The sequence below is a fragment of the Triturus cristatus genome, chromosome 3_1 (assembly GCF_964204655.1).
Source record: "Triturus cristatus chromosome 3_1, aTriCri1.1, whole genome shotgun sequence".
NCBI lineage: Eukaryota > Metazoa > Chordata > Amphibia > Caudata > Salamandridae > Triturus > Triturus cristatus.
Genome location: NC_140583.1, coordinates 1,088,660,400 through 1,088,684,670, shown reverse-complemented (window position 1 = coordinate 1,088,684,670; position 24,271 = coordinate 1,088,660,400).

Genomic DNA, 24,271 nt, shown 5'->3' with positions numbered 1-24,271 from the left:
AACTGTACAGGTAATCTTCTTTCGCGAAGATTGTTCTTAACTCTACATGCCACAGAAGATGCGGAAGGAGAAACATCTTTTGAAAAGTCAGACGAATTATGTGAAGTACAAGATTCAACAACCGCAGGCATTTTATACTTTGCCACCCTTCTTACATTCCAGACTCCACCATCCTGAGTAATCACACTGTTCTTACAAACTTTCACCACCTTAATGGGATGGTAAAATCTAGAATATCCCTTAACCAAAAACCCAGGCTTCCTGATCCTGACCCAATCTCCAACCACAAAGTCAGGAATCTGGACGTTCATTTTATCATCAAACCTTCTTTTCATCACCTCCTGTTTACTTTTAACCTGTCTAGCCACATCATCAATATCAGTTGTATCATCAGTTTTATTGTACTTTTTAATCCACCAGGGACAAATTTCAGACGAAGGTTCCCTCCCTTTCAATAACCTGAAAGGACTTATGCCCGTCACTGAATGCGGAGTGATCCGGTAAATCCACAGCTTCTTCCTGACTACGTCTAACCAAGGTTCACTTGACCTTTGTGCCACCTGAACACTGTCTTTGAGAACTCTGTTAAACCGCTCCACTTGACCATTCTCCCTTGGTTCATATAGAGACGTAGTCACATGTTTGATGTTGCACATATCTAAAAACTCCTGCATCTCATGAGATGTAAGTTGTACCCCATTATCCGTTACAATTATCTCAGGATACCCTTCACGAGCAAAAACCTCCCTAAAGAAAGTCACAATAGTCTGAGTTGAAATATTAGCCACAAACTTAACCTCAGGCCATTTGGAATGATAGTCGATCATGACTAAAGCAAAGCGAGCACTGGGGGGCAGATTGCTAAATGGTCCAGAAATGTCAAAAGCCACCTTCTGCCAAGGAAACACTGGCCACACCACTGGCTTAAGCGGGGCAGAAGAGGTGTGAAGCATCCTATCACTATTAATGCATTCTGGACACTCCCTAACAGTTCTATCCACCATTTTGTCAAGGCCCGGCCACCAAAAGTTAGCCCTAATCAAACGCTTCATCGAAGACATACCCAAATGAGTTTGGTGTGAAATAAATAAAATTCTCTTTTGCATGGCATTCGGAGGAACGATCTTACCCCCTTTGAAAATTAAACCATCACTTTCCTCAATGTCAGCAGATACCCGACAAAAAGGAGCAAGATCAGCAGAAACCTCTTTTTCCTTAGGCCACCCATTTTTCACACAACTCAAAATTTCCTGGTACAACGGGTCTTTACCCATTTCTAATGTCCATTCACTTTCTGACAATTTTACAAAATCCTGAGATACAAAGTCTTTCAATGTTGCAACTATATCTAAATCCTGTTCAACTGAAGAAACACAACCATCACCACACGGTAACCTAGACAAAAAATCTGCAGTTACATTGTTTCTACCCGGAACATAAGCAACTTCAAAATCATACTCCTGTAAACGGGATGTAAGACGAGCTATGCGGGCAGTGGAGTTCCAACCACCCCCAGGAGATAAAATACCAACCAGGGGTTTATGATCGGTTCTCAGTGTAAATCTGCTTCCCCAAATATAGTTGCGAAAATGCTCAATCGCCCAGACACATGCCAAAAGTTCTCTCTCAATAACAGCATATCTTCTTTCCGTTTCAGATATGGTCTTTGAAGCAAACGCTACACACCATTCATCTTTACCAGCACATTGGCTAAGAACCCCTCCAAGTCCATAAAGACTGGCATCTACAGTGATAATGCATCTTTTGTTGACACAAAACGACCTTAAAGTAGGAGCATTAACAATCTCCTCTTTAATACATTTGAACGCTGCATCCTGTTTTTCTGTCCATACAAACTCAGACGATTTTCTCATCAATTCTCTGAGAGGTTCCATTTTGGTTGCAAAATTTCGTATAAACTTACTATAGTATTCACATAACCCTGCAAATGACAACAATTTATCCTTATTATCAGGAGCTGGTGAATTTATGATAGCATCTACCAAAACCTTTTTCGGTACCACACCTTCCCCAGAAAGTGTGTGTCCTAGATATTCCACAGATTTACAGAAAAATTTGCATTTACTGGCTTTGAGTGTTAACCCATATTCACTTAACCTAGAACAGACTTCTTTAAGATGTAGATATTGCTCATCATCATTTTTTGAAAAAATCAAAATATCATCCTGAAAACATTTCACAAAAGTAGACAAGTCTCTGAAAATATGATACATAGCTCTCTGGAAAACAGAAGCGGCCGAAGCCAGGCCAAAAGGCATTCTTTTGAACTGAAAAAGACCATGTGGTGTTATGAATGCAGTGTAATGTCTAGAATCCTCTGTGAGTTCAATTTGATGATAGGCTGACCGAAGATCAAGAGTGGAAAATACACATGCTCCATCCAACATACATAACATCTCATTGATATTTGGAAGAGGATGACAATCCACAACTAGGTTAGTATTAAGAGCTCTTAAATCAACACACAACCTAATACTTTTATCCGGTTTAAGGGCCAAAACAATGGGAGACACCCATTCCGAGGACTCCACCTCCTCAATAATGTCATCCTTAATCATGGTATCCAACATGTTTCTAAGGTCTTCTCTGATGTTGATTGGAACACCTCTTAGCTTTTGTTTCACAGGAATAGCACTCAACTTGATTTTGATCTTGTGTGTGAAACCTTTGAGCTTCCCTAACCTATCTGAAAAAACATGAGGATACATCTGTGAAAGATCAATAGTAGACACAGATAGAGCCAGTACCGAAACTGGTTCCTTATCTCTGGGATTTAACATAATACCTAGCCTGGCTTGGTCACGCCATCCTAGTACATTGACACCCTTAAAGGTAATATACAATTTAATGATGGTGGAATTACCTTTGAACTGAATAGGTACTTCTTTGTAACCAATGAAATCAATTTTAGAGCCATCAAAATTGAAAGCCAAAATATCCGGCTCGCATAGAGATCCAAAATCCACAAGATCTCCCAAGCACTTTGAACAATACTCTTTGGTAATAATTGTCCAAGGAGAACCAGAGTCTGCCATGAGTTCCAAGTTTTTCCCCAAAATATCAACAATGCACTTTGGCGAACCAATCTTATCTACTTCCGACAAATCAAAGGAACTCTGAATTGAAACCACCACACCAGACTCTACTCCTCCAAAGGAACAATCATTAGGCATATTCTCACATGCAACGCAAGAAATTTTTCCTCTTCCAACATTGGAAGAATCTGAATTAAATTTCCTGTAATCAACTTTAGGTTTGGATACATTTTTGCACAATTTCGAGAAGTGCCCAAGACGTCCACATTTATTACACTCCTTACCTATAGCAGGACAATGCGGAAATGAAGCTATGTGATCCGGATTGCCACACCTATAGCAATAAAATTGTTTAGACTTATTTTCATTCTTGTAAGAAGGACCTCCTTTTGAACTAACTACACTAACCTCATTTGAAGCGACAGATTTGGTATCTTTATCAAGAGCTTTAATCCATCTATCTGATTGTTCAAGAGCTTTAGCCGTACTAATCGCCGTTTCCAAGCTAGGGTCACCTAAAATCCACAACTGTTCTTGAACCTTTTTACTCTTAACATGCACAATTATCTGATCTCTGATCATCTCATCCGTCATGAGACCAAAATTACAGTGCAAGGATAACGCACGCAGAGCAGTGAGAAACTCATCAAAACTTTCACTGTCTGCTTGAGCTCTTGTATAGAATTTAAACCTATTAAGTGCGACACTAGTAGTAGGTTTAAATCTTCCCTCAATACGCAAAATGGCCTCATCATAAACATTGTGATCTCCACCAGATCTAACAGGCGGAAGAGTTCTGAAAACTAATTGTCCTTCTGAACCCAACGAATGAAGAAAAATGTTTTTTTTTCTTTCGGCCGACATGCGTTCTCCATCGATGGCCTTTAAAAAGGTAAAAAATTCCTCCTTCCATCTTGTCCAGGGAATTGGTGGTTCACCCTTGTCCTGTAGAAACTTAGACGGCGGATCAAATTGCATGTTTACAAAAATGAAATAGTGGTTCAACTTTATAAATGTATACTACATTGAACCTCAACGTGTATTCTTGCAAAATTATGTCTCACTTTACACTAAATACCACACACAAAATAAATTACTAGAGCTATTATTATACTTTTCCTATCTTAGAACTGAAAATGAGGAATAATAAAATTTCATCATCATCATCCCGTAGAATAAGTGTTAAAGTCTCGCACACAGGTACCTCACATAAGTAAATGTTCTTTTTCCAAAACGAAGACTTGAAACGAGGAAAAAAAAACGAGCAAAATAAGCCTCTCCGACAAAAGGCTTCTCTTTTACACCTTGTTACATCAAGATGGCCGCCAGCGTGATTATGTCACGCGCAGCCAATAGCAGGCTTTAACACTTCACGTTTTGTACCGCGCGCATCCAATCAGAGGGGCCCACTGTAAACTTGTATGCTTCTGTTTATAGAGCGTCTCTCACGGTATCCAAGATACCAAATGCACCGTAGTCACTCTTCTCGTGCAGCAATGACGTATCCTTGTAACGTATCCAGGACTTGTATTTCCCAGGAAAATGAATAAAATTCAGCCGCTTGTGGATCTCCCCACCTTCAAACTCCGGATTTTCTGGAACGGCACGAAGAGAATACAGCGATGCAAGGAGGATGTTCCCCACGTCTCTATAAGCATAAACAGCATGGATCCAGATGAAAGCTGCAGCGCACCTGTGTCTCGTTTATGTAGTGGCAGCAAACACCTTCCACAACTCGTCGCCAATTGTAAAATCCAAAACTCCAGGAAACAAGGTAGTTATAAAGATTGTATCTTTATGTAGAAAGAAAGAGACACAGCACTACAAGCTACTGATAATACACCAACTGTCGACCCCTGGAACATGGAACACAACCTGTACCACGCAGGCACTGTGTTCCATATTCCAGTGAGCCCAGATTACATAGCGAAACAGACAAGCTTACATAATACAGAATGTAACACTAATCATATGTTAAAAGAGTGTATTCAATTAGCAGCTGCTTCTGGTAAGCCTATAGAAGCAGCTGTTAGAGACGACATGCTATGGTCATACCATACCACACCCAATCTTACCACGGGTGATTCCCCTTTTGAATTACAGAGGGGAAGGAAGGCTGGCTCTAAGTTGTCTCCCAACTGGTTGTCCCAGAACAAAGAGGTTAGGGTCAACCCGGAAGAGTTCAGAAAGAGGGTGGTAAATAAACAAATGAAATACAAAGAGAGGTATGATAAGAAGTGGGGTACCAAGAACAAGTCACTTAAGCAAGTGCAATGGGTTTATATCAGTAAACCCTACGGTGGTGGTAGTAAAGGTGACAAATTCTATGCTGCAGAAAAAATCAGAATGGTTAAGAATAATGTTGTGATTCTTGAAAAAGGTAAAATGTGGAGTATGGTTTGCGTGGCCATATGCCCGGACAGGCCAAGTCACAGTGAGGCTAAGGATTCGCCCACACAGGTCACCCTTTTGGAAGAGGTTCAAGGGAGAAGAGGGGAAAGATCCAAGAGCTCTCCTGTCTGGCACAAAGATTACAAAATGGAGTGATGTGGTCATCCTACTTTCTGTTGCGTCTCATGTTTTTGGGTCTTCTGCGCACGACCATGGTCATTGTTCACTTACTTGTTTACCGCTCTTTTTCCTCCCCCTCTCTTATCCCCTTTTCAGTCTGTTTCTCTCTCTTTCTTGATTTCTATCCTCCTCCAGCTCCTCCTCCTTTTAGGGAGGGAGATGTGTTATAATCCACCTATTTGGTACAGTCCTTCTCCTCCCCTCCCTTCCCTGTCCCCTTGGTTCCATCTTAGAACCCTCAGGTGAAGGCTGCAATGGAATGTTGATATGAGTGTTCTGCGAGTGAGTGCGCCTTGGACTGGCAAGCTGAAGGTGTAGTGATCTTCATCTTTCAAATAAAGGACTCTTCACTTACCATCCTTTGTCATCACTTCAGTGGTCCCGGCTCTTTTTTGTTTTAAGGGGGCTAGTTGGTCCAGAATGTTGATCATAGTGGAGTTGTAGTGGGAGGTGAGGTCTGTAGTGGAAAGATCGCCAGCGGAGATGGGGAGGAGAGAGCTTATACTTTCTTCCAAAATGTCCAAGGGAATCTGTTTTAGATTTCTTGCCAAGTGGGGGTGTTCCTGATTAGGGGGTTGGCGTAGGATTGTTTGGTTGATGTGGAATAGGATGATGTGATGGTCAGACCAGTCAACGGGCATGGTGCGGTTGATCGCGACTGCGTCAAGTTGGGCAATGATGGCATCAAGGATTGATCCTTTGTTGTGGGTTTCCTCTAAGCAGTGTTGGGTGAGGTGGTTGTTATGAAGCAGTTCATTCAGGTTATGAATCAGCAGGTTGTTTTCCTCATTCCAGTGAAGGTTGAGGTCTCCTAGAATTACGTTACTGGAGTCCCGGAGTGGGCAGTTAGATATCAGATCAGATAGGTGTTCTCCAAATGAAGAGTTGTTGCCTGGCGGATGGTAGAGGAGATGGCAGGATAGAGATTTGTTTTTCCTCGTCTTGATGTTGGCAGTAAGACATTAAAAAGTGGTGTATTTTAGGGCTTCAGTTTCTGTCACGGAGATGATGTTCTCATGTATGATTGCTGTGCCCCCTCCGTGGTGGATTTTTCTGTCTTTGTTGACGATTGCAAAGCCTAGGGGCACAAGCATGTTCATGATTGAAGAGGAGAACGTGTTTAGCCAAGTTTCAGTGTTGAACTCAATGTCTATGTCGTGGGTCAGGATGGGTCACTAAAGATATCTCCAGGCTATTCCTGGGAGATATCAGAATTGATAAGGGCACAGGCTCCCAGTCCCCATGGGGCATTAAACTGCCCTGCTCAGCCCAATCCCAGCGCTTCTCTAATGCTGAGAGAAGCACTGGGATTGGGTGGGGTCTGGGAGTCTCTGCTCGTGGGGACTGTAGTGCCAGGAGCAGCAAGGTGGTGTACAATGAGGGAGAAGAGCGCAGGCCGGTGAGTGAGCAGAAGAGCGCTGGCCGGTGGTAAAAGTAAGTGTTTAAACTTTTATTTTCCCCAATGCTGCCCCACCAAGTTGGACTGGCAGCAGCCATTGTTTATAATGTAGCAGCAGAGTATGAAGCATGACATCTGTCGTGACAATAACAGAAGTATTAAACACTGGATAAAAGGAAGGATTGGACACAATATGACATTATTAACCCAGTAATCAAATGGCGAGTAGTCCTTCTTAAGAATTGAGTAGAACAGCAATATGTGTATGTGATCATGTCACCGTACATTGTTCATCATGTTGCTTGCCCATTTATTCCTGGAGCAGAGATACGCCACTTAATAGTGTTCAGTCCTTTTCAGGTCGAGCCTGAGCCAGCGCGCATGCGTTGCTCTGCGAGACTTGTTGTGGCTGAGTAGCTAATAGAAGCCCCACCCACTCTCCTTCCATATTTGCCATTGGCTTGTGTCATTGTCTGTCCTAAATACTGGCTTCTGATTCGTTAATAGGCTTGTAAGTCCCTCCTTAGTACTGCCTCTTCTTTATTTGTCACCTCCCATGGCGACTGGCCCCTTTACTTTGGTTGATACATGGTATGTGTTATTTAGACTGTGAGCACTATTTTCTTTAATGAGGTTCTCCTACTGCAGGCACGACGTGCTTTGGTGCCTTCTTTACTCACTCCTTCCCTCCCTCCTGTTGTCCGTGCCTTCTCCACGACCCACCCTCCCTCCCATTGTCCCTGCCTTCTCCCCTCCCATTGTCCATGATGACTACCATTTGCAATGCAGTAGGTCTCGCGTAAATGTGAGTCCTATTGCATTGCAAATGCTTGTTCCCCCTGCTGTGGTTTCCTTAGTCACGCAGCGATGACCAATGGAATCGCCGCTACCACCTGCGCCCCCCTTTCCTATATAGTACCGGGCAGGCAATGCATGGGCGCGACGAGGTAAACCAGCTGCGACCTGAAACTTAAACGCTTTTTGAAAGAAGCGATATGGGGTTAAACAGGAAAAGCAGCGTTTCACAGATAACTTTGCTGAAATCCGTGTAGTTCTTTCCTCTTAGTTACCCATGCCTGTCCCACAGTAAAGCGGATGTTGTATTCTTTGCTTGTTTAGCTGTACGGTTTATTCCGTGGAATGCGCAGATGTGGTTCTGTCCTCCCTGACTTTGCTGGAGTAATAGAGGCACGCTTTGACATGCGGCTTGGAGCATAAACAAACCGACCCCACAGACCCCACCCCAAAGAGCTAGAGGATTACCCCCCCCCCCAAAAAAAAATATGTCCAGATCTTCAGCTTAAAATACATAACTCCCAATTTGAATCATGTTCAGAATGAGGTCACCGAGCCAGGGACCCATTTGGCTGCTTCCCCGAGGACATTCGGGAAACAATGTAGCAAAATGGGGACTTTCATACCTCAGTTCTCAATTAATTTTGTCATCTCTCCTTTTATCCATCCATCCATTCTTCCTTTCTCCATCCCTATCATACTATTCTGCTGCGGGGGTACTTTTGGCTTGCTTTAAGAGAAGTGTCCACAATCTAAGTCAAAGTAACCATAAACACGTTGTTAAAGGTTTGTGGCCCTCACACCTGCTATAATGGGGAACTAATGATGCCCCTGGGGTTGTGCATTATGCATAGATTTGGAATTGCATGCATGTATGTGTTTTTTAAACGTCTCTCCATTTCCTATAGCTTTGTACACTTAAGTTTACCTCACACAGTTGTTTGCGTTTTCACATACTGCTGAGCATTTCATGAAAGATTGCATTTGACATTGTGAATTTTAAGTAAATCTGTGAATTTCAAAGAGGCATGTGCATTTAAAGGCTGGTTCTTCATTTTATATCTGTCTGTGTATTTTTTTATGAATCTTTGCCATTCATACACTGTCTTTCCTAGTTAGGTATACCAGTGTCGCAGCGCAAAATTATGGGGCTCCCTTGCAGAATGTGATTAGGGGCCCCGGAGTCTCCCATATCTCAGAGAAGTGCATTGGAATTGGGCTGAATTACCCCCTTGAAGGGTTGGCGGCCCCCTAGGCTGCAGGGGCTTCCTAAGCTATACTTAGGATTTTCTGTTTTCAGTTTCTATTTTTGGTAAATTCTGGTGGGGGGGTTTCAGTGTTTTCAAGTGATTTCAATACCTTAAAAAACAGTGGTTATACATTTTCGTGCCAATAAAAACAACAGAAACAGTGTTTTTCCAGTGTGTATGGAAACATTTGCTTTTATTATTGCTCGCTTTCTGCACTGATAGTGCATGGTAAATAGACAGTGTTCGTACAGTGTATTTGAGGTCCAAATGCATTTTTCCAAATCAAACTTATTGTAGTGCCAAATACAATACTCCTTCAGTGAGTCTTTGGTCATGTGCACTCGCTCTTTCCTTCCCATGTAAACTTGTATCTATGAAAAGGCCCTCTAAACATTGGCACTTGAGATAGGCAATGCCAAAACAGCCAGTACACAATTTGCTAACTCTGGCCACTGACAGCTTCCCATGCCAATACTGGTGCACTTAAAGATTGTGATTCTCTGGGCAGGTTCAGCAACATTTGCGTTGAACTGGGCGCTTATGCCCTTAGAGTTATTGAAGCAATCAAAAATGAAGCAGCACTTTTGAGACTACATAGAAAATTCCCCTTTACGGAAAGGGATCTAGAACTTGTACAGTGGACCACAGTGAGGTTTCATTGACTTCAAATGCTATGGTTGGCGAAGGGACATTTCTATGCATCTTTGCAAGCCATTTCTCATACATTGTAAAATAAAAGTTCCTGAATTGCTCTTGAACATTGCTTTGCTTACCAAGTGGCAAGCACTATAACATGGAACATGTTGCAGTTCCAAAGTCACTAAAGGTGTCGCCCAGACTACTCTCAAAGACATATTTCACATCTACACCAATTATGCTAAAAACTTGGCAGACAAGGATTTTTTCAGACTCTAGTTTTTATATTATGTCCACTACAGCAGTTATGTTTTCCTGTAAAAATCTAAGAATGCAGTTGAGTGCACTTTTTTTCACATCACTAGCAATATGCGACAAAAGATCCTCACATTTCTTGCCTTTGGCATCATCACTCAGCAACAATTCTGTAAACGGTTGCCACATGGATAATATAGCATTCACAGTCCATTTGACTGAGAACCATCAGCTAAGCAACACAGTTGGGATGACTCTTTCTTTGATGCCACACAAAGCACAAAATGAGAAATATTAGCATTTTAGTTCCCGCGCACAACGAAACAGTGCACCAGAATGGACTAAAAAGTCAATAGCATTCTTTATTAACTCCGAAGATTGTAAAGATGCTTTCAGCATACCATCTAACAAGTGGCAAGGATCTCTTACAGGAAAGCACTTCAGCTCAGATATCGATTTTGACAGGTCATCACACAACTTTATCATATACATAGCTGAATCACAATATCACTCCAATCTTTGCTGAACTTGGAAAGAACCTTTTTGCAGCAGCATTCCAAGTGACACTGCGTTCCATGTTTTCCAAAAGTATGGTGTCATGTTTTTACCACTATCCCAAATGCTTGGTGATAGCACTCTTTCCAGGATTTGAAGACGCCTTTCATCCAGGCCTGCATGATTTTTTTAAATTGAAGTTGTCCTTCCATTATCGGTGGCCTTACCTCTGAAAAAGACCAACCTAAAAGTGCTCAGCTGCCTCCTGAGACACTTGCGACCATGTTGGCATGCTTACAGGCATGTGTATGGCAAGAATTTATTTTGCCTGTAGATATCTGAAATGGACATGGTTGCCACTTGCAACTTTTGATTAGTCAAAAGATCGCTATACCATGTTTATTCAGTCGAGCAAGCTGCAACACCTCCATCATTTTCCCATTCTCGTCCTTCCTGGCCACCACCTGTTCTGCCTGTGGAGTAAAAAAAAATACAAAAAAACACCCAAAAATATATATAAATAGTGCAATACAGCAGTCAAGTTGAATTATCTATTTGTGTTCTTGGAAAAAGTGCATACTTGTCAACACTTTCTGCAGTCTATTTTTCATTGTATTTTCAAATAAGTGACATTAACTATCTAATTTAAACTTTACTCTCTGGTTTTGTGTGTTTTCTGATGCAGTTAATGCATCACTATTTTTTCTTGTAATTTGTAAGTAACTTGTTTCTACTGCGTGACTGCCATGTTTTAAGGCATGAGCCTGTTCTTTAGATTAAAATGCAGTGCATTTTTGTAGTATGAATCTTTTCTGGATTAACATGCAGTGCATTTTTGTAGCATGAATCTTTTCTGGATTCACATAATGTGCATTAGTTTGCTATCTGCCTGAAATGTTCCTTTTCTCTTTTTAATTTTTGTCATGGGTTAGTCTGCCACTGTTGGGTAACATGCCACATAACTTTGTAACGTCAGACGTGCGTTCAAGAAGTCCTGTGCATTTTTCTTTTAAGTGTATTGCAGAAATGGTTTTCTAATTGGGGTCAAATATAGGCTGAGCTGCAAGCTTTTTTGATGTGGACTGTAAGCTCCCTGTGCCCCTGGATGTGACCCCTTCATTAATTATTTTTCTGGTTTGTAAACGAGCTGAATAGCTTCTATTTTTAGGTCTGGTGTTAGCATAAACCGTTTTCCAATGCATTACCCTATTTCTCAGCCTATACGTCTCTTAATATATCTTCTAGCCCAACTTTCTGACTCATCTCAAACTACTTTCTACTACTCTTTCCAATGCACTACCCTATCTCTCACCTTATACATCTATCAATATATCCTCGACATCCACTCTTTCATTTATACCAAACCCCATACCACTACTATGATCCCCAAAATAACCCTTTCTAGACTCTCTCCTACTCTACCCCTCCTTACATCATCTGACACCTCTTTTACTATACCGATCCCCCAAAACAAACCTCTCTAAACTCTTCCCACTGACTCTTCCCCTCGAAAAACCCTTTTTACTCATCCAAAAACCTCCTCCTACTGCTATGACCGAAAAAAATAAATATTCCTTCACTCTTCTATCCCTCCACTATCCTTTTCAATCAAAATAACAGACTAACATGTTCACTTCTCAAATTCCATATTCCACTATACTAACTCACCACTAATCCTTTATGGGTTCCAGAGTAGCGTGCTACTCGCCAATAAAGTGTTTTCAACACCCCATCAGGGTTACAAGCGCTACTTAAATGCAAACCTTTTTTCCCTTTTCTACCCCTCCCGACCCTTCTCAATCCAAATAACTGACTAACATATCCACCACTCAAATTAATTTCATGTTTTCACCATACTAATTCAACACTAATCCTTATGTGGTCCTGAGTAGCGTGCTATTCGCCAAAAAAGCGCTTAAAAACCCCATCAGGAGTAGCAAGCGCTATATAAATACAAACCTCTTTACCTCTTCTATCCCGCCACCTACCCTTCTCTATCCAAATAACTGAACAACATATCCACCACTCAAATTACTTCATATTTCACTATACTAATTTTCAACACTAATCCTTTATGGGTTCCAGAGTCGCGTGCTACTCACCAGAAAAGCGCTTCAACACCCATCAGGGGTAACAGGAGCAATATGAATGCAAACCTTTCTTCCCCTTCTATCCCTCTGCTATCCTTCTCACTCCAAATAACTGACTAATATCCACCACTCAAATGACTTTCATTTTTCACCATACTAATTCACCACTAATCCTTTATGGGTTTCCGGAGTAGCATGCTTCAACACCCCATCAGGGGTGACAAGCACTATATAAATACAAACCTTTTTCCTCTTCTATCCTTCTGCTATCCTTTCGAATCCAAATAACTGACTAACGTATCCACCACTTAAAAATTACTTGCATGTTTCAGTGTACTAATTCAACACTAATCCTCTATGGGTCCCGGAGTAGTGTGCTACTCGCCAAAAAAAGCGATTCGACTCCTCGTCAGGGGTAGTAAGCACTATACAAATGCAATTACAATACAATACACTTGTCACTATACCTTGCTTTGAATGTTTAAAGCCTGAGGTGTTGGCAATTCACCTACTATCAATACTGACTCACTAGAAGCTGGGGGTTGATGTTTCAAGGGTTTTTACCCACTCTCTGTGGGTAAATGTGATGGCACATATTGGGAAAGATTCCTATGAAACCAGCCATTTTACCTATCAGTGAAAGAGTCAAACGAGGCCAAAATATCAAATATGATTTTGACATTTCCTGATTCTCTACAGTTTATAAAATAATTAAACAAGAACTAAAACAGGCTTCTAAACCCTGCACCTTTAGACCAAAGACCACAAAACGGAAAAAAGCAAAAGGAAGAAGAAACAATATTTAATAACATCCCTAAACAACAAAACCCAAGCTGAATAATGTTAGCCCATTCTTTCTTGCTGCTAGCTTGTAGAACAAAGTAACATTGTATTGGCCCCTTCAGGAAGAAAAAAATGAATCTTTCACTCTCCTTTACCTTTCTTTGAATGGCATTTAGCTTGTGGCTGTGCAGGTTTTTTTTCAGTGTTTACAGGTTTACACTGGTGGGGGCTATTTCCTTTTTGGTGGGATTTTATCAATTATTATAGGTTTAAACCTAAAACTGGACAGCCTAGCCTTTACTGTTCATACACAGCTGCTATTTCTGTAGTGGTTTGTTAATTATAATTTCTGTCTCTTTTTCTCTCTTACTCCCTTTTAACTGCCTTAGGTTATGTTCTTACTAGAGGCACACAAGAAATAGGAAAACGGCATCACTACTTGTAATAATGTATTATCCACAAGTAGTGATGGTACACTGTCTCATCCTTGAAGCTTTTCCGCCGGTTATAAATGTTTTCTTTATGTACATTCTCTTTGGGAGAAGAGCCCTCTGATAGACACCAGTGGCAGAAACACACTCCTTTCAGCGTGTGCATGTCATGCTGACAGGTATCTACGTGCCCATGTGCACTGCCACAGAAGCCCAGTTTGTGTTACAGTGATTGGTCTCTGGCACAGCTTGGTAACACTCCTGCTGCTCTTTTTTAGGTCTCTTTGAGAAGAACAAGTTACTTACCTTCGGTAACGCTTTTTCTGGTGGATACAGTATCTGCCTGTGGATTCCTCACCTTGTGAATATCCCCTGCGCCAGCATTCCACTGAACTTTTTTCCCCAGTTCTCTACGCCGACGTGGACATCATAATACCTCGGCTCCGCTCGTGACTCCGTATGACGTCACCGGAGCCATAAGAGAGCTACGTCGGCGTGATGACGTCAGTTCCACCCATTTTTTCCGTGCCTCCGAGGCGAACAGGTGGACCAACAACAGATTCAAAGTATACACAGTATACAATATATAACAACATCTCAAGCAAGACATCTTTTAAGGTATACAAAGGTGGACAACGAGGAGGCGGGTGGGCCAGTGAGGAATCCACAGGCAGATACTGTATCCACCTAGAAAAAGCGTTACCGAAGGTAAGTAACTTGTTCTTCTGATGGATACATCTGCCAGTGGATTCCTCACCTTGTGAATAGATTCCCACAGCAGTCCCACTCCCGGAGGAGGGTGTCCACCTTCCTATACCAAAAAATCTTGCAAGACAGGGCGCGCAAAGTGGCCCTCCCTCCTCATCTCTGAGTCTAAGCAATAATGCTTTGCGAAAGTATGGAGGGAGGCCCAAGTCGCGGCTTTACAAATGTCTGCCACAGGAACACCTCTGGCCAAAGCAGAGGTAGAAGACTTAGCTCTAGTTGAATGAGCTCTAATACCCTCGGGAGGAACCTTACCAGCAAGGGCGTAGCAGATCTTGATGGCCAGGATGATCCATCTGGACAGAGTGCGCTTGTGAACAGCTTTGCCTCTAGATTGTCCAACATAACCCACGAAGAGCTGATCGTCCAAACGAAAGTCCTTCGTTCTGTCCAAATAAAAGCTCACAGCTCTTTTTGGGTCCAAGCAGTGAAGTCTTTCCTCCTCCTTGGAAGGATGAGGAGGCGGATAAAACACAGGGAGAGTAACGGACTGCCCCAGATGAAAGGGAGTAACTACCTTAGGTAGGAAAGCTGCCCTGGTCCTAAGAACCATCCTTTCAGCATGCAAGGATAAAAACGGGGGTTTTGAACTAAGAGCTTGAAGCTCACTTACCCTCCTTGCCGAGGTTATGGCTACAAGAAAGACCGTCTTAAAAGACAACAGCCTCAAAGGGCAACTATGAAGGGGCTCAAAAGGGGACCCCATCAAGAAAGTTAAGACAAGATTAAGGTCCCACTGTGGCATTACAAAAGGAGTAGGGGGGAACCTATTAGCAAGGCCTTTGATAAATCTTAATACAATAGGAGATTTAAATAAAGACGGCTGATCCGGAAGACACAGAAAAGCTGATAAGGCCATTAGACAGCCCTTAACCGTGGCCACAGCACAGCCCTGTTGAGCAAAGGTAAGAGCAAACTGAAGCACATCGGAAAGATGGGCTTTTAAAGGGTCAACGGATCTCTCTCCACACAATTTAACAAACTTAGACCACCTATATGAGTAAATGGACTTGGTGGAGTGTCGCCTGGCCGATAAAATAACATCCACCACATCAGGCGGGAGAGAGAAGGAATTCAGGTTGCCCCGTTCAATCTCCAGGCATGAAGGTGTAAGCTCTGGAAGGGGGGGTGTAGAACCTGCCCCTCCGACTGCGAGAGGAGGTCTGCCCTCAGAGGGAGACAGAGCGGAGGGGACAAGGAGAGGTGGAGAAGATCTGTGTAAGACACCCTTCTTGGCCAATCCGGGGCGACCAAAATAACTTGGGCCCGGTCTTGTCGAATCTTCCTCAGAACCCGAGGAACCAAAGGTATGGGAGGAAACGCATAAAGGAGCTGTGAGCCCCAACTCAACTGCATCGGAAACTGGAGACTGCAGAATGACGGGCAATGCGCGATCTCGCGAGTGGCAAATAGGTCCATCCGAGGAGTTCCCCACGACCGAAAGACGTGACGAACCACCTCCAGATGAAGCCTCCAATCGTGGTCGGCGGAGAACTGCCGACTGAGACTGTCCGCACGAACGTTTAGCACCCCGGCCAGATGATTTGCTATCAAAAAAATCCAATGATCCTGAACCCAGGACCAAAGCTGTAACGCCTCCCTGCAGAGACGAAACAACCCTACTCCTCCCTGCTTGTTGACATACCACATCGCGGTAGTGTTGTCCGTCAGGACTTGAACCGACTGACCGCGAAGGGAAGGGAGGAAGGCCTTGAGCGCCAAACGAATCGCCCGCAATTCCAGAAGGTTGATGTGAAGCAACCTTTCCTCTGGAGACCAAAGACCTTTGATCTCCAGATCCCCCAGATGCGCACCCCACCCTAAAGTGGATGCATCCGTTATCACTGTGGCCACCGATGGAGGTAGATGAAAGGGCTTTCCTTGAGACAGATTGCCCTCTGCGCTCCACCAAGATAGATCCGCTGCAGCGTCTCTGGAGATCCTGATCGACTCCCTGAGATCTCCTTTGTGCTGATACCTCTGCCTGCGGAGGCACCACTGGAGCGCCCTCATGTGCCAGTGTGCATGGTTGACCAACAGAATGCAAGTGGCGAACAGACTGAGCAGACGAAGGACCTTCAGAACTGGAACAACCGCTCCATTTTGGAATAAAGGGATCATCTCCTGAATGTCGAGAATTCTTTGAGGAGGAGGAAATGCTCGACACACAGTAGTGTCCAGTACCACCCCTATAAACAGGTTGCGTTGAGAGGGCACCAGGTGAGATTTGGGCAAATTGATTGAAAAACCCAAGTCGAATAACAGCTGAGATGTTACCTGCAGATGATTCTGCACCATCTCCGGGGACTTCGCTTTCAGAAGTCAGTCGTCCAGGTATGGAAAAACTGGAATCCCCGACCTCCTGAGATGAGCAGCCACCACTGCCATCACCTTCGTGAAGACTCGAGGTGCGGTAGTAAGACCAAACGGGAGGACCGCAAACTGGTAGTGTTGCGACCCAACCGTAAAACGGAGATACTTCCTGTGCGACTTCAGGATTGGGATGTGGAAATACGCATCCTGCAAGTCGATCGACACCATCCAGTCTCCTTGCTGCAACGCTTGAAGAACCTGCGCAAGGGTCAGCATCTTGAATTTCTCCTGTTTCAGGTAAAAATTCAAGACTCTGAGGTCCAGGATTGGACGCAATCTGCCGTCCTTCTTGGGAATCAGGAAATACCGGGAGTAGCATCCCTGACCCCTTTCCTGCCCCGGAACCACCTCTATGGCACCTTTTTGTAACAAAGTAAGAACCTCCTTCTGCAGAAGAAGCAGATGGTCTTCCGAGCAAAAACCCTGGTGTGAGAAAGTGGGTTTCTGTTGCAGTAACCCCCCCTTTTTTTTTTTGCCTAATAGCTGATGCACTTTTCCTTGTTGTGCCCTGGGCTCCTGCCAATCAGGTGCCCAGGGCCTATGTTCCTTCCTTAAAACACACAAACTCCCAATTGGCAAACCCTGGCCACATGTCAGCCCCTGGTAAATGGTACCCTAGGTACCCAGGGCCTTGTGACCAGGGAAGGCCTCTAAGGGCTGCAGCACTTCTTGTGCCACCCTTAGAGGCCCTGTACCCTTACACACACACACTGCCTTTGCAGGCTGAGTGTCTGGGTGCAGGACAAAACAAAGAGTCGACATGGCACACATCTCTGTGTGCCATGCCCATTACCTATACTGCCAAGGCATATGTCAGCCACCCCTCTGGCTGGGTGCCTTATGCCTATGGTGTGGGCACAGGAGCAGGAGCCCTGTGCCCCTACAGTACCCAGGTCCATTCCTGGGCACTGTAAGTACAGTGCTGCCTTTTACAAGTACATGGTGCTGAGAGCTCGTCAAACACGAACTCCACAGCACCATAATGGCAACACTGAAGACTGGGAAGTTTGGTATCAAACTTCTCAGCACATTAAACCCACACTGATGCCAGTGTGGGATTTAATGTACTAAGCACCCCAGAGGGCATCTTAGAGATGCCCCCTTACAGCTAACCTACAATCCACGTCTGCTCTGAGGCTGCCCAGGCTGCCACACAGCAGACACGTTGCTGGACCCCTGGGTGGGAGAGCCCCTGCTCTCCCGGGCCTGCAACAATGCACATCCTGGGTGAGGTGAGAAATCTCCTCCCCCAGGATGAGCAAAGGGAAGCTTCAAAGGCATGCCGCCAGTTGGAGTTTCCCCAGGCCACTGCAACCCCCCACTCTGGCAGGAAGCTTGGCCGGAAACCCCATACAAGGACAGGGGATGTGCCAGCCTGCCCACCCCACCCCTCAGGTGGGGGAGGCGAGGTGAAGCACATCTCCGGGCTCTCGCCATCTTGAAGATGGGAGGCCCTACCCTATCAGGATTAGGCTACTGCCCTCCTCCCACAGGAGAGAGGCAGGATAGGGGGTGTACCCACCCCAGGACAAGGACCCATTGGTCCCTGGCCTTCACCTACCTGTAACGCCCCTAAATCTAGTATTTAGGGGCCCCCTGAACCTTCCTTCCCCAGATTCCAGATAGAAACCTACAAGAAGAGCAAGAAGAAAAAAGACCTGCCCTGCAGCTGCTAAAAAGAGGAAGACACCAACTGCTTTGGCCCCAGCCCTACCGGCCTGTCGACCCTCGAACCTGCTCCTGCTCCAGCGCGGCATCTCTTGTGGCCAGCAACCTCAAAAACCCCGGAGGACCTGGCTACCTTTGACCTCTGATTCCCTGGGACTCCCATGAGTAGAGGCTCTACTCGAGAAACCTATTCCTAACTCCTGGCAGCAGCCCGGAACCGCGGACCCAACACACTCTGCACCAGCCAAGCCTGGCCAGTGCCGGAGTGGACAAAGACCCTGAGGACGACCCCACGGCGACTGTGACCCCGAGTCCGGCACCCAAGGACCCCCCTCGACATCCTGGACGAAGCCTGCAGCCTCAGAACCGAGTGCCACCCCAGCCGCGATCAACCAGAGGGTAAGATTCCCGACGTCAAAAGGCACCCCTGCACCCGGCGCCCTGCGGCCCCCTGTGCCCAATCCCGGGGTACCCACCTAACCTACAACTACCCAACTTACCCCTCGAAGTGGTGGTGGCACCGGAAACATCCTCGTCCCCGAGCCTGCAGCCTTTTTCCAAACCGGAACATTCCCATTGATTTCCATTGAGCGCCCGAAGGCTCAAAAGCACCCTGCACCCAGCCGCCCGAGTGGCCCTGGCAGTGCACTCTCTACACTAACTTACTTCCCCACTTGCCCTGAATAAGTGACCAGGAGCCCAGCTCCCACAGACGCGTGGCTTGCCAGACAGCAGCCACCAACTAAGACCCCCCTATCCCTCATAGGATAACATTGGGCCTAACTCACTCTGCACCCGGCCGTCCTGAAACCGCTGAGGGTGAACCAACTGTACCTACCTGACACTGGGGGACCCCTGAGTCTATGCCCGGAATTTCAACTCTGCCAGTCGAGTACTTACCCTTAAACCGCTAACTTCATTTTCCTCATAGGGTAACATTGACTGGCTTTTTCTTCAAAAATCTTCTAAGTGTGAACTTTTCAAAACTGTAAAAATTCACCAAAAATCAGCCAAGTGACAAAAACGAATTTACTCACCTGTTCCTGGGTGAGCTCCCAGTGCTGGATCTTGGTGCCCAGCCCTGACCCTGAAAAGTACTCACAACTATACTTACCTCTAACTCATTTTTCTCCCATAGGAAACCATTGTCTGCTTTTCTGTGAAATTTCTTCTAAGTGTCTATTTTTGCAAATTTGAAATATTCTTTTAAAATCGTACCATTTCTGCAAACGAAATTACTTACCTGTTTTTGATAAGGACCCCAGTCCTGGGTCTAGGCACCCAGTCCTGGATTACTAAAGTAACGATAAAGTACTCTACCTGCAATTTGAATTTCTTGCCATAGAGATCCATTGAATGTTTTCTGTGAAATATTTTCTAAGTGCTAACTTTTGAAATAGCTAAATATTATTTAAAAATCATTACAGATATTAAGTCGACTTTCATCACTTGATTCTGAATACTGACCCCAGGCTGGTTCTAGGATCCAGACCTGGAATTCCAAAAGTAATCTGAAAAGTAATTTATTACAAATAACCTGAATTTACCATTGAGCTCAATGCATTGTTATGTTTAGGAAATAGGATTGTTTATTGCAACCAACTGTGACTGTTTACACAAATTTATTGCTTGAAACAAAAGTATTTATATTCAACCTCTCATTCTGAGAAAGTATATTTTTACCCCCTTTGTGGTTCTAAAAATAAAACAAGCATATATTTTATATATACAAATCATTGGCCTAGAGTTCAGTTATTGAGTGTGTGAAACCATTTGCTGACTGAGTGTGTACAATAAATGCTTTACACTGTCCTCTGGTACTGCCTTACTGCTCGACCAAGCTACCACTTTTGAGAGTAAGGTCATACCTAACTTTGACCTCTATCAGCCTCTGGGGGACTGTGGACTCTGTACACCCTGTACCTATTAGGGAACAGTATATACAGAGCCACTTTCTCACATTGGTGGATCAGCGGTGGGATACAAACTTGCATTTGTTGGACTACTTGGTTACCATCTGATCACACGACAGAACTCTTAAAAATTGCCTTTAGAATTCTGATTGGTTTTTCCAAAATTACTAAAAGTCTTGCTAGGGCCTTGCTTAAGTCCCATTAGAATTTTAGAAAAATAAAAGTCACTATAGTCAGGGTAGAGGGTTAGAACTGTCAGGTTAGAATGTCTCAAACAAACCCAGCTATTAGTGATAATAATAACATGGACCTGGTGGAGGAGCTCGACCTCACACCTTACTTACACTTGTCTTTCAAGGAATTGAGGTCCTTATGTAAACTCAAAAATTTACAAATGGGTCAGCATCCAACCAAACAAGGGCTCCAGGAGCTCCTGGCTGAGTATGCTAAAGACCACCCATCTGAACATGGTGATGGCCAGTCAGATGAGGAAAGGGAAACAGGGGAGGAGGACAGCAACCTCCCCATACTATTCCCTAGGGAGGAGATGGCACCCATACCCTCCAACTCAAGACATAGCATCTGGGCACCTAGAGACCACACAGGTGGCTCTGGTCCCAGAGACAACACTGGGGGTCCCCCCAGTGAAGAGGACAGCCTTATGAGGCTGGCCAAAAGAATAGATCTAGAGTCCAGGCTCCTGGCTCTAGAAAAGGAAAGGAGAGAGATGGGTTTAGCACCCATCAATGGTGGCAGCAATAATAAAAACAAGGATAGGGAGGAAACTTCTGACCTTAAAATCCCCAAAGGGATTGTCCCTAAATTTGAGGAAGGTGATGATATCACCAAATGGTTCACAGCCTTTGAGAGGGCTTGTGATATCAGGAAAGTAAAGAAACCTCTCTGGGGGGCACTCCTGTGGGAACTGTTCTCTGGTAACTGCAGGGACAGGCTTCTGACTCTCTCTGGGCCAGAAGCAGGATCCTATGACCTCATGAAGAAAGCTCTGATTGAGGGATTTGGATTCACCACTGAGGAGTATAGAATTAGATTCAGGGGGGCTCACAAAACCCAGACCCAGTCCTGGATTGATTTTGTAGATTTCTCAGTGAAGACACTGGATGGTTGGTTAGCTGGACATGGTGTGCAGGATTTTACTGGATTGTACAATTTATTCATGAAGGAACATATTTTGAGTAACTGCACAAATGAAAAGTTGCATCAGCATTTGGTAGACCTAGGTCTAAAATCCCCCCAAGAATTGGGAAAAAGAGCAGACCACTGGGTCAAGACTAGGGTGACTAGGACGTTCACTGGGAGGGACCAGAACCAAGGGGTCCCAAAACCTCCCCAGAAGAAAGAGAGTGAACCCCTTGTGGATAAAAGAAAGGAGTCCCAGGTAGCCCCCCAAAAACCTGACCAGGAGGGTGGGCCCAAAGACACCTCACAAACTAAACCAGGGTACCAAGGTAAGAATTGGGATCCCAACAGAATATGGTGTTTCAACTGTCAGAAGGCTGGACACCACACCCAGGACTCTAGCTGTCCTAAAAATAAGGTTCCTAGTACAGCTCCAGGGGTGACTAGTGTAGCCCCAGGGGTTGCCAGTGTAGCTTGGGAGGGAGGGTCCTCACTTCCCCAACTCTTCCTCGCCTGAAAGACTAGGTAGACTCTCCCAGCTTTGGCAGAAGTCTCCTGGCCTTTGGGCTGGGGGGGGCTTGTGTGAGAAAGTGGGTTTCTGTTGCAGTAACCCCCCCTTTTTTTTTTTTGCCTAATAGCTGATGCACTTTTCCTTGTTGTGCCCTGGGCTCCTGCCAATCAGGTGCCCAGGGCCTATGTTCCTTCCTTAAAACACACAAACTCCCAATTGGCAAACCCTGGCCACATGTCAGCCCCTGGTAAATGGTACCCTAGGTACCCAGGGCCTTGTGACCAGGGAAGGCCTCTAAGGGCTGCAGCACTTCTTGTGCCACCCTTAGAGGCCCTGTACCCTTACACACACACACTGCCTTTGCAGGCTGAGTGTCTGGGTGCAGGACAAAACAAAGAGTCGACATGGCACACATCTCTGTGTGCCATGCCCATTACCTATACTGCCAAGGCATATGTCAGCCACCCCTCTGGCTGGGTGCCTTATGCCTATGGTGTGGGCACAGGAGCAGGAGCCCTATGCCCCTACAGTTCCCAGGTCCATTCCTGGGCACTGTAAGTACAGTGCTGCCTTTTACAAGTACATGGTGCTGAGAGCTCGTCAAACACGAACTCCACAGCACCATAATGGCAACACTGAAGACTGGGAAGTTTGGTATCAAACTTCTCAGCACATTAAACCCACACTGATGCCAGTGTGGGATTTAATGTACTAAGCACCCCAGAGGGCATCTTAGAGATGCCCCCTTACAGCTAACCTACAATCCACGTCTGCTCTGAGGCTGCCCAGGCTGCCACACAGCAGACACGTTGCTGGACCCCTGGGTGGGAGAGCCCCTGCTCTCCCGGGCCTGCAACAATGCACATCCTGGGTGAGGTGAGAAATCTCCTCCCCCAGGATGAGCAAAGGGAAGCTTCAAAGGCATGCCGCCAGTTGGAGTTTCCCCAGGCCACTGCAACCCCCCACTCTGGCAGGAAGCTTGGCCGGAAACCCCATACAAGGACAGGGGATGTGCCAGCCTGCCCACCCCACCCCTCAGGTGGGGGAGGCGAGGTGAAGCACATCTCCGGGCTCTCGCCATCTTGAAGATGGGAGGCCCTACCCTATCAGGATTAGGCTACTGCCCTCCTCCCACAGGAGAGAGGCAGGATAGGGGGTGTACCCACCCCAGGACAAGGACCCATTGGTCCCTGGCCTTCACCTACCTGTAACGCCCCTAAATCTAGTATTTAGGGGCCCCCTGAACCTTCCTTCCCCAGATTCCAGATAGAAACCTACAAGAAGAGCAAGAAGAAAAAAGACCTGCCCTGCAGCTGCTAAAAAGAGGAAGACACCAACTGCTTTGGCCCCAGCCCTACCGGCCTGTCGACCCTCGAACCTGCTCCTGCTCCAGCGCGGCATCTCTTGTGGCCAGCAACCTCAAAAACCCCGGAGGACCTGGCTACCTTTGACCTCTGATTCCCTGGGACTCCCATGAGTAGAGGCTCTACTCGAGAAACCTATTCCTAACTCCTGGCAGCAGCCCGGAACCGCGGACCCAACACACTCTGCACCAGCCAAGCCTGGCCAGTGCCGGAGTGGACAAAGACCCTGAGGACGACCCCACGGCGACTGTGACCCCGAGTCCGGCACCCAAGGACCCCCCTCGACATCCTGGACGAAGCCTGCAGCCTCAGAACCGAGTGCCACCCCAGCCGCGATCAACCAGAGGGTAAGATTCCCGACGTCAAAAGGCACCCCTGCACCCGGCGCCCTGCGGCCCCCTGTGCCCAATCCCGGGGTACCCACCTAACCTACAACTACCCAACTTACCCCTCGAAGTGGTGGTGGCACCGGAAACATCCTCGTCCCCGAGCCTGCAGCCTTTTTCCAAACCGGAACATTCCCATTGATTTCCATTGAGCGCCCGAAGGCTCAAAAGCACCCTGCACCCAGCCGCCCGAGTGGCCCTGGCAGTGCACTCTCTACACTAACTTACTTCCCCACTTGCCCTGAGTAAGTGACCAGGAGCCCAGCTCCCACAGACGCGTGGCTTGCCAGACAGCAGCCACCAACTAAGACCCCCCTATCCCTCATAGGATAACATTGGGCCTAACTCACTCTGCACCCGGCCGTCCTGAAACCGCTGAGGGTGAACCAA